This window comes from Triturus cristatus, chromosome 3_1 (genome assembly GCF_964204655.1).
Source record: "Triturus cristatus chromosome 3_1, aTriCri1.1, whole genome shotgun sequence".
In the NCBI taxonomy this organism is placed as follows: Eukaryota; Metazoa; Chordata; class Amphibia; order Caudata; family Salamandridae; genus Triturus; species Triturus cristatus.
Window position 1 is genome coordinate 139,260,918 of NC_140583.1, and position 9,877 is coordinate 139,270,794.

Consider the following 9,877-nt stretch of genomic DNA (forward strand, 5'->3'; position numbering starts at 1 on the left):
TGCACCCCAACTGAGTTTCTGTTCTTCCAGAGACAGTGGACAATGCTTCGGACTGTAGTCTTGAGAAGAACTTCACCATGTTACTGGCTATATTTGTTGCATACTCACAACTCTAGACTGGGTCCTTGGCATGTAATCCTGAGTCTAACCCATTGGGACTTATGTATAACCTAGCTTCTCAAATCACTCTTCTCATGCTTATCTCCTCTTCTGTATTCAGTCATTTAAATGTCTTCATCTTGCATCCCTCTTTGCTTCCAACCTTGCATGTCTTACTGATAACCATTCTTAAACTGAAAAATCTGAATAATGTTTATAGCTCAAGACACGATCATTGTCTCCAAGTCATTAATCAATAGATTCTATCTAATCATCATAAAAAGGTCCTCAAATACAGAGATTGGAAGAACTACAAGTTTGGCCTCAGAGACTTGGAGTACCACCAACAGCATTGATAGAAATAGGAACTTAAGGACTGATCATGGACTCCAGCCTTTCACAGTCTCTATGTGTTAATCAAGTAATCAAAAGTACCTTTTAGATCAAGACAACATTTCCCTCTTCTAGGATGCCCCACAGAAGCTTCAGGCTACCACCTCCGTTGTTTATCAATTTATCAATATGCAAACTGGCTTCAAGAAGTACTTTCCTTACTGAGAAGGCTACAAGGAATTGAAAACCTCATGGCAAGACAACTGTTGCCCACAGACCTACCTGACCATATCTCAGAGGCCATAGAAGCTCTTCTCTTGCTTTCCATTGCTTCAACAGAACCTTTGAGATCCTCACCATAAGGCATAGGGCAGTTGTCCTGCCTTCCTGATGGCAAAGCACCGAATATATATATACAGAATTCTCAGATCCAGACTGCCATCTTAATTGCTCATCCCTAACTACAAGTAGTCAATGTGAGGAACCTTCTTTTCTATACAAGCAGCTAAGATCTGGAACTATTTTCCGGCAAGGAAAGAACCATCGACAACCATCGGTAATCCAGAAGACGGTGATGACCTCGGTCTCCCCAAGATGAGACCAGAAGGTCATGCCTAGAGCAGACCTAGGAAACTCTCATGACGAGGCTAGAGAACAATTGAGCTCTGTCTATATCTCCATTGACCTGGTCACAGGGAAACTTTATAGTTATTTACAACTCCCTCTATTGTGTATGCTCTGCTAAGTCCTATCAGAGCTGAAATGTAAATGGACTGCCAGCATATAGAGCCGGGTGAACAGCTGGTAGAGCCTCTGCCGGCTCCTTCAGCTGTCTGTCCTTGACAGAGACCTGTCTTCTGCCTTTGCAGCACTAGGAGATCCATGCTACAAAAGGAGAAATTCCTAATACATAGTTACCTTGTCTGGGACCAGGGCAGAGAAAACAAACAATGGCTCCTACACAGTGTAAGAAAGCTGCTTGCACATGAATTGTATTGTTATTCGTAAGTTTTGCGGATGCAAACAAATCCCAGCCAATTCACCTATCAGCTCTGAATAGGACAAGGGTCCTCTACTGGAGGAGGAGGTGATAAGTGGAGGGCCTTATAAATGAGGCTATGTTTCCTTTTTTGTTGACAACTAAAAGCCCATTTTGAATTTGGTAGGCCACATATAGGTAGGCCATATTTAGAGATATCTGCTAGCCTGGTTGAGATGTCTGTGCTATCAAAGATGCTGCTGCAATGACAGTTCTTCATAAGACACTAAACATTTGCTGCCGCCATGTTTCCTGTGGGTGGTCAGCAAAATATTCAGCAAAACTTTGTGTTTTACAAAACACAGACTCGCAATGTGACAGTTCGTTTTTGTAAAACAAGATACTAATAACGCTGATACCTAGGGGTTTATCCTAGGATGTTGCATCGTGTGTTTATTTTTATCTGCACGCGACCACTAGGTTTTTACTAGCAGTGCTAAACAGAAAAAAAATACATCAGACCCTATGCTCCAAGTCTGATGTACTTACACCAACATGTACAAGTCTGCCGTGTGCTCGATGTAAGGTTTCCACCAGCAGAGTCAGCAGGGGCACTGTTGAGGGAAACGTGGTCATCCTGACACTAAATAAGGCAGGTGGACTGTCAGTTTGGCAGAGAGGTACCACATTTGTACCACATTTGTTATGGAGCACCCCGTCCGACTGAGCTGAATTTGTAAAACAATAAGTGCCGGGGCTCTCGTCAGGAGGTCCCCCCAACTTGCGCCACCCATTGTACTTCCAGCACTGGCGATGACAGTACATACACAACTACGAGCTGTTACACTGCTTCAGGTGCGACAATTCAGACGTTTCAAGGACCCCGTAAGCTACAAGAATGGCTTGTGAGGCAGTTATTAGTTGTTTTAATGCCTATTTTATTAATGAACAACTGTTGTTGTGCTCGTATTTATATTACACAAACAGTGCTACCATGTGGCAGCTGTCATAAGATTTGATGTTGACAATTAAGTGCCATGCAGAGCACTGGAAACCACCGGCTCAAATTAAGCTCTGCTGTTTGACAAACACTAAAGAGGCCCTAAGTCCAGAAATAACATAGTGACCTGCCATCTGTTCCCCCTAAAGACACGAAGGAGCCATGTATACTCCTTTCCGCTTCTGGGGCTTAGCCGTAGTCTGTCTTCTACTCTCACAATACATGGCCATGCATTCAAACCACTTCTTAATAAAAATGCATGCAAAATGCTAGCCCCAAAAACCCTGCTGCCAAAACCAGGACCTTAATCGTCACTACTAATGACATATGGGCCTGATTTAGAACTCGGAGGACGGGTTATCCCATCAGAACGGTGACGGATATCCTGTCCGCCGAAATATAAATCCCATAGGATATAATGGGATTTATATTTTGGCGTAATATAAATCCCATAGGATGTAATAGGATTTATATTTTAGCGTAATATAAATCCCATAGGTTGTAATGGGATTTATATTTCGGCTGATGGGATGTCCATCACCGTTGTGACGGAGTAACCCGTCCGCCGAGTTCTTAATCAGACCCTTTGACTTTTAAATACATCAGCACAATGCAGGAAAATAAAGGATGTCAGGGTTGTTGTATAAATAAAAGTTAATGTTAAACAATGGGAACCAAGTTCCACTACTTTTATTTTTTCTGTTATATAGTTTGGCTTCTTTTCAGAAGCAGTTTTATTGACCTCTATTTTTACCTTTGAAATGAAACATTCTCCTTTGAACTCTGCTATTGTATTTGATTGCCTCTTTAAAACTAATTGTTATACTTGTGCACCTGCAATGCGGAAAGGCATCTGAACTATTATATTTTCTAGCTACCTCAACCACCCAAGTACATCCTTGTGTTCCCCGCTAGAATCACCAACCAATCTGCCAAATTTCAATTTTTGAGGCACTTCTGCCTTTTGTGTTTGATTGAAACTGTTCTATTATTTTTAAACTACAAAACAACTTTAGACACACTTAGAATTATTTAAGATACATCTATGCCAAAAATAAGCACCTTACCTTCTTTAAGAAGTGAGTTAAACATTGATTCATCTTTCAGTCCATCATCCTATATTGAGTAAGAGCATTCTCGCAAATTTTCTAGGTCCAACTTAGAAGCAGAATTTGTAGATCTGCTGCACAAGTTGATGTCCTGGAGTAAACACTCAGAAATGTAATTCTGGATGTTGGCTAAAAACATAAACAGCGGCCAACAACGAGATCCTTTTGAAGCACAAATGTCAAACTCCGCAAAACAAAATACTGTTCCGATCCAACCGGAGTCTGGTCCTCTTGAGTGACTTTCTCAGTGAAGGTAGCCTCTAAGTTCAAAATGAGGGCAATTTTCCAATTGATCAGAAAAATAATTTAAGAGAGTCGATATTTACCATCCTTAACATCCCTTTTTCTACTAAAATGTGAACGTGCACAGGTAGAGTTAGGCTTTTTCCCCTGCCTAACAAAACATACTTCAGGTAGATAGCTTTAAATTTCTTAGAAAAGCAGCGTGGGAATACAATGAAGCTTATCTGAGTCAAACATTAGCTGCAAACATGAAGCCAAGGGTATTTGGGATAAGCAGAGGGCATTTCAGGCATCAGAGGTCCTTTAATGAGCAGAGGACATTTAAAGAAACACGCATAGTTTTAGTAAAAAGGGCATTTGATGCAAATGTGGGCGCTCTGTACCACTAGAAATTCTGCACCTCAGTGGTGTGTCCAGCTGTTGTGTGGATTGGGGATGGTGTTAACCTCAAATCAAGAGGCAGTGTGTCCCATAGGCAAGGTCCCCAACAGCATTTCAAAATACTGTAATTAAAGAAGAGGACTCCAACAAAAAGTTGAAAAACTGAAAATCAGAAATAGACCAAGTCTAAAATGTGCAGCAAAATCAGTAAGAAATTGGGCAGCATCCCTAGTAGAATGGTAAACAATGTCATTTCTCCATAAGAAAGCACTGAAGCTACAAAGTCAGCATGGTGTGAGCAAAACAATACATTTTCAACAAATCATGCTATAGTATTATGAATCCTCTTATAACCCATTCACTTTAGCACTAACCCACTACATGAATATTGATTCAGCCCTTCTAAATTAATACGTTATTCTCAAATAAACAATTCACATCTTGCTGCATGTAGTGTCAGGCAGAAATATGAGCAGAGAATAAAGATGATGATACTACAGCATCCATTTTCAGCAAGATGGCATTGAAGCCTGAGGACAAGTTCGCCTAAGCCAAAAAAACACACTTTAACTTGTCGTAGCAAGTTCGGTGTAATGGTAATAGCTTTATGTACATGTGCATTCAAGTGCAGATTAATTGCTCTGCACACTATTAATGATGCACATTTTGATTTAACCACACAAAAAGCTCTAACACAAACAAGTACATTTGAGAAAGGGCAGCTGTGGCGTTGGGTTCTTTTCCTATGTTATGCACTTTGTTGAATGTGGTTATAAAGTTTTTTATTGTTTAGAATGTTATTGTACAAATGAAAGGGAATTCATTATGGACCTGGGAGCAGCAGATGTTCACTTGCACCAGGGTTCCAATAAAAGCCAAAGCTTGCCTCATGCTGTGTGCTCCTTATGGAAGAAAGACACCTCAATTTAGGCAATGAGTTGTAGCCCTGGAGAAAGAAAAACCCAGTGAAGTTCACCGAATTGCAGTTCTGCTGAAGCTGTGGTAGGAGGCTGTTAAGACTGCAAAGCACAAAAGAAAGAAAAAAACGAGCAACCAAGGAGTTCAACACTACATTGAAATTCCTGCTGTTGGATTGCCATTTTGAACGGAATTAAAGGGAAAGAAAACTGAAGTGTGAGGCGAATACAGGCAATAGGAGTTGTGCGTTGCCTTACCACATTAACGGTTGAGGCCCTGGCAGCAGCGCATTCTCGAGGGGGGGCGCGTCCTTGCTTCATGTTAGTGGGTCCGCTGTGACGCCGTAATGTGGAACCATCACATAAAACTTCAGGTCACGCCTGTGACCCCTGTATGCGGCCATCTTGGATGTGATCAGAGCTCCAGAGTGCTGCGCTACACCTTTCAACTGTTTTTTATTTTTTTAATCTTTATTTTTGTTTTTTTAACAAACAGTGCAGCAGTCATTGAGGTACAAGCATCTTATGCACAGAATCAGGTGTCCTCTATGAGCGACAGGCTCTCACATACAGAAATTCAGGTGACAATGAAGTGAAAGAGATGAAGTGCCCAGGTTTGGGTTGGGCACACACACAGAGGGTGCCCCCTCGATAAGTATTCTACTAGCGGGCCCCAGATGTACTCAAAGTTCTTGAAGGAGACTGTAATAAGGCCTGCCATGCATTCCATAGTGATGGCTTGCCACAAGCGTGAATGCCACTGGGCCATAGACCGCGCGGCCTCCTGCTTCCATGCTGCTGCCAGCCCCCTCTTTGCCGCCCCCAGGCATTGCCACATTATGGATCTATCTCCAACTGTCTGACATTTGAGAGTGTCTGACCTCAGGCCTCACAGTGCCGGGCCCGGGTCTTCCAGTATGGGGATCGAAGGAAGTCTTTAATTTGTGCCAGTATTTCTTACCAGAATGGTCTAATAGTCAGGCAGTCCCATCCCATCAGATACACTTAAAATCCCACCTAAAGGGAGGCAGATACCACCAATGATACCATTTCCCTCTGTGGTAATGTGAGATTGAGCAGATATGATTTTTGTGAGGTTGACCCGAGGCCCGCCACCTGCTCAAATCGACTGAGCTACTCCATCACTGATGGCAATGACGACTCTGGGTCTGTTACCAATAGCAGCATGTCATCAGTAAATAGAGATATTTGTGCTCGTCTGCCCAAACGGTATACCCTGAATTCTCGGTGTCTTGCGTATTTTTGCTGCTAGGGGTTTGATGCTTAGGGCGAATAATAGTGGCGAGAGATGACATCCCTGTCTCGTCCCTGTCTCTGGTACGAATGTATCCAAGGTCACCTTGTTGACTAATACCGGGCACTTGGATGGGTATAGTTGGCCCTTAACATGGCTATGAATCTGTTGCAAATTCAATACTTCACCAGTGTGCAGTGTGTTCCATCATTTTTGTTGGTTGGCTGGTGAGTTAAGCCCCTTGATATTTCATGTGAGTGTGGTCAATACCATTGTCACCTAAAGTATAGTGTGGTCTGCTTTTGCCTCTATTGCGTGTTTCCCTCCCGTGTGCCCTCCTACCTCTCCTCCTCTGCATTCCCGGTAACCTTGCCATGCATAACTCCTGCTCCAGCCCAATCTACTCTCTTTCGAAGGCGTTAGCTTCCATGCACCCCAAAGCCAAATAACCCCAAACCCTTGAATTAGAACATGTAGGGTCAAAGTGACCCAATGCTCCAATTTCTTCATCTCAACAGTCATTTGTATTAAGCTTATGATGAAAATATTGATCCATTACCACATATGGCGAGCCAATTTAGTTCTAGATAATTACTAACTTTAGCTGCAGAAGTACGGTATTACAGAGTTGTCTCTTCAGCCGGCTACCACTGGTCTCTAGCCATGCCGTACATTGCTATGGCAGGACCTGGGTGCAGAGTAACTCCGTGTCTCTATGTATGCTAGTACAGTTCATCGTCTCATAGATGTTCTGCCATCAGTGTCAGAGTCTCTTCTTAATTGTCCGATCTGACTCCCCCCAGATCTCCCCATTAGCACACCGTTCCTCTGCCGATCTGGTCAATTTCCTCCATTGCTGTTTTTTATGTTTCTGGGCCGGCCACTGCTCGCCACTGCCTTCAACAGGCCTACCTCCTATGGCATTCGAAGCGGTCTTTGAGGTCTGGTCGTGGATGTATGATGATACAACGTGTACCATCACAGCGCGGAATGTTACATCGCGGTTTTGACAACGCAAGTCGTTACATCGACTTGCGTTGGAGGGCGCTGGATTTAGGAATAGTGTGAATTACTATTCCAACTCCAGTCTACGTACAGTAGGGAAGGTGTTGGAATAGTAATTCACACTATTCCTTAGTCTAGAGCGCCCTCCAGTGCAAGTCGGTGTAACGGCTTTCGTTGTAAAAACCACGATGTAACCATACCGCGTTGTAATGGTTGTGTGGTTAAGGATGTTTGCCCTGGTTGTTGTTGGGCGGCAGACCCAGTACCTCCGCCGCTTCCTCATAAGTGGTGACATGGAGTTCTTTATTTTGGAAAGCGAAAGCTAGACCGAAAGGGTATCTCCAGCGATACTTTAAGTTGTCACGGCGCAGTTCCTCTGTAAATGGTCGGAACTGATTCCTGCGTATCAATGTCGCCGGCGCCACATCTTGGAATAAGGAGCATGTGATTACCTTGAAGGTGACCTCATCTCTCACTCTTGTTGACTGAATCACCGCCTTCCTCATCTTGCTTAGATATCTCTGGGTCATCTGGTTCCCCTCGGCGTTGGAGGTCCCACCCTGTGAACTCTTTCTATCTTAATCTTCATGCTCCCAGGGCCAAAGACCTTGCCGAAGAGGGCTCTCATGAATGCCTCCAAGTCTGGGCCCTCTGCTACCTCTTCCAGATTCCTGATTCATATGTTGACCCTCTGAGATCTGTTCTCAAGGTCTTTACATTTCAAGACAGTTGTGTGCAGTTGCTTATGAAGTGCTATAGTCGGATCTTCTATCCCTGTTGTTCTGCGATCTAGTTCTTGCACTTTGGATTCAATATCCAGTGTACGTGAGTCCACTTAGTCTACATCTTGCTGCAGGGACATGGATTTTGCCTGAATGTCCGATCAAAGTGCTTCAAGGCAGCCCTCTAGTTCCATCTTGAGCTCACCCTTCAGTTCCTTCTTGAAATCTCTCAATGAGGCAATGAGGTCCTCTTGGTAAGAGTAATGTCATTCATTTGGCTGCTTCCTCCACTATGTCCTCTTGTCTCTGTGGGTGAGAAATAGCTGGAGACTCTGTTTGCCTGCGTCTTTTTGGGTGGCAGAGAGTCAGTGTCTATAGTGGGCGCTGTCCTCCAGTATTGGTCGTAGGTGCTGTGAACTCAGAAGGCTACCCAAGGGGGCCTGGGAACAGGCTCTCCTAGCTCTGATCTTCTCGACCGACAGGTAGATTGATATGGTCTAGGGCTTGCATAAGGCGGATATTGCTATTGTCTATGGAAGCTTGTGTCCTGAAGGTCACTGTTTCCTGTGCTGCCCCCATGCTTATCTCTATATATTGGCTCATGGATAATTAGGCCCCTCGAGGCCGCCAACCAGGTCTATTCCCGCCAGACTCTGGAGGTCGCCTGCACAATAGTAATAATAAATAATAAAAGAGTTTTGTTAAGCGCACAGCTACCCCCAACGGGGTGTCCCGGCGCTGAAGCAGACACGGGCAAGACAAGAGAGCAGAAAAGCTAGCCGGAGCGACTAAATAACCAGGTTTTTAAAACCTACGGAACTCCAATTCAGACTGAATCAAGCGGAGCTCAAGAGTTAAGTTATTCCAGTATTGGGTAGCACCCACCTCCCATTCTAGATTTGCCTCCCATTCTAGATTTTAAGAATCGAGGGATGACAAAAAGCTGCTTGTTATTTGATCGAAGAGATCTGACTTGATGGTAGGGACGAAGTCTCTTCCTTAGGTAGAGCGGACCTTTACCTTTACTAGCTCGGAAGGCTAAGGTCATTGCCTTGAATTCTATTCGTTTGACAATGGGCAGCCAATGAAGTTGTCGAAAGTACGGGGTGATGTGATGACGTAGTGGAGCCCCGCAAATTAACTGTGCTGCCGCATTTTGAACTGTTTGCGGATCAGGCCAAGTGAAAGACCCAGATATAGCTCATTGGCGTAATCCAGATGGGAGGTTTTCAATGCATGAACTACTGTTTTACGAGTAGCATTGGGCAGATAATTGATGATTTTTTAAAATAATTTTGATTTTGCCAAAACAGGCGTCCGACACCATTTGAACCTGTGTAGACAAGGACAAATGTTTGCCCCATCTAACACCTCGGTTCTTAATTGAATCCTTGGGTAGGGGAGCAGAGCCCAATTCATCCGGCCACCACAGGCTCGAAGAGAGGGGACAAGGTTGATTAAAAAACAAGATCTCAGTCTTGTCAGCATTAAGTTAAAAAAAATTCTGATCCATCCAGGCCGCAATATTTTTCAGACATTCTTTTAACGGATCGAAAATAGAGGTGAGAGCATCCCGAAAGGTGAACAGTAGCTGGGTATCATCCACATAGGATATAATTTTGATCCCAGTATTTGCAAACAGTTCAGCCAAAGGGGTAAAATATACATTAAAAAGGAGCGGGCTCAGGGCGGAGCCCTGAGGCACACGCCACTTGAGAGGTGTAATAGGAGAAGTGAAAGGGTGTGTCCGGACTTGTTGTTTGCGATCAGATAAAAAAGATGATATCCACTTCAACACTATACCCTGAATGCCGATATCCCTAAGACGATTCAG

At 43.8% G+C, this 9,877-nt stretch overlaps 1 long non-coding RNA gene across 2 annotated transcripts in view; it reads right to left on the reverse strand.

Annotated features, from left to right (window-relative positions):
- LOC146859843 (uncharacterized) overlaps positions 1-3,878 on the reverse strand; it is a 43,267-nt gene extending 39,389 nt beyond the window's left edge. For both annotated transcript variants that reach the window (XR_014979058.1, XR_014979059.1), the window contains exon 1: positions 3,479-3,878. This is a non-coding gene — a long non-coding RNA (uncharacterized LOC146859843). The remainder of the gene's footprint in view (positions 1-3,478) is intronic.
- Positions 3,879-9,877: the final 5,999 nt, after the last annotated feature.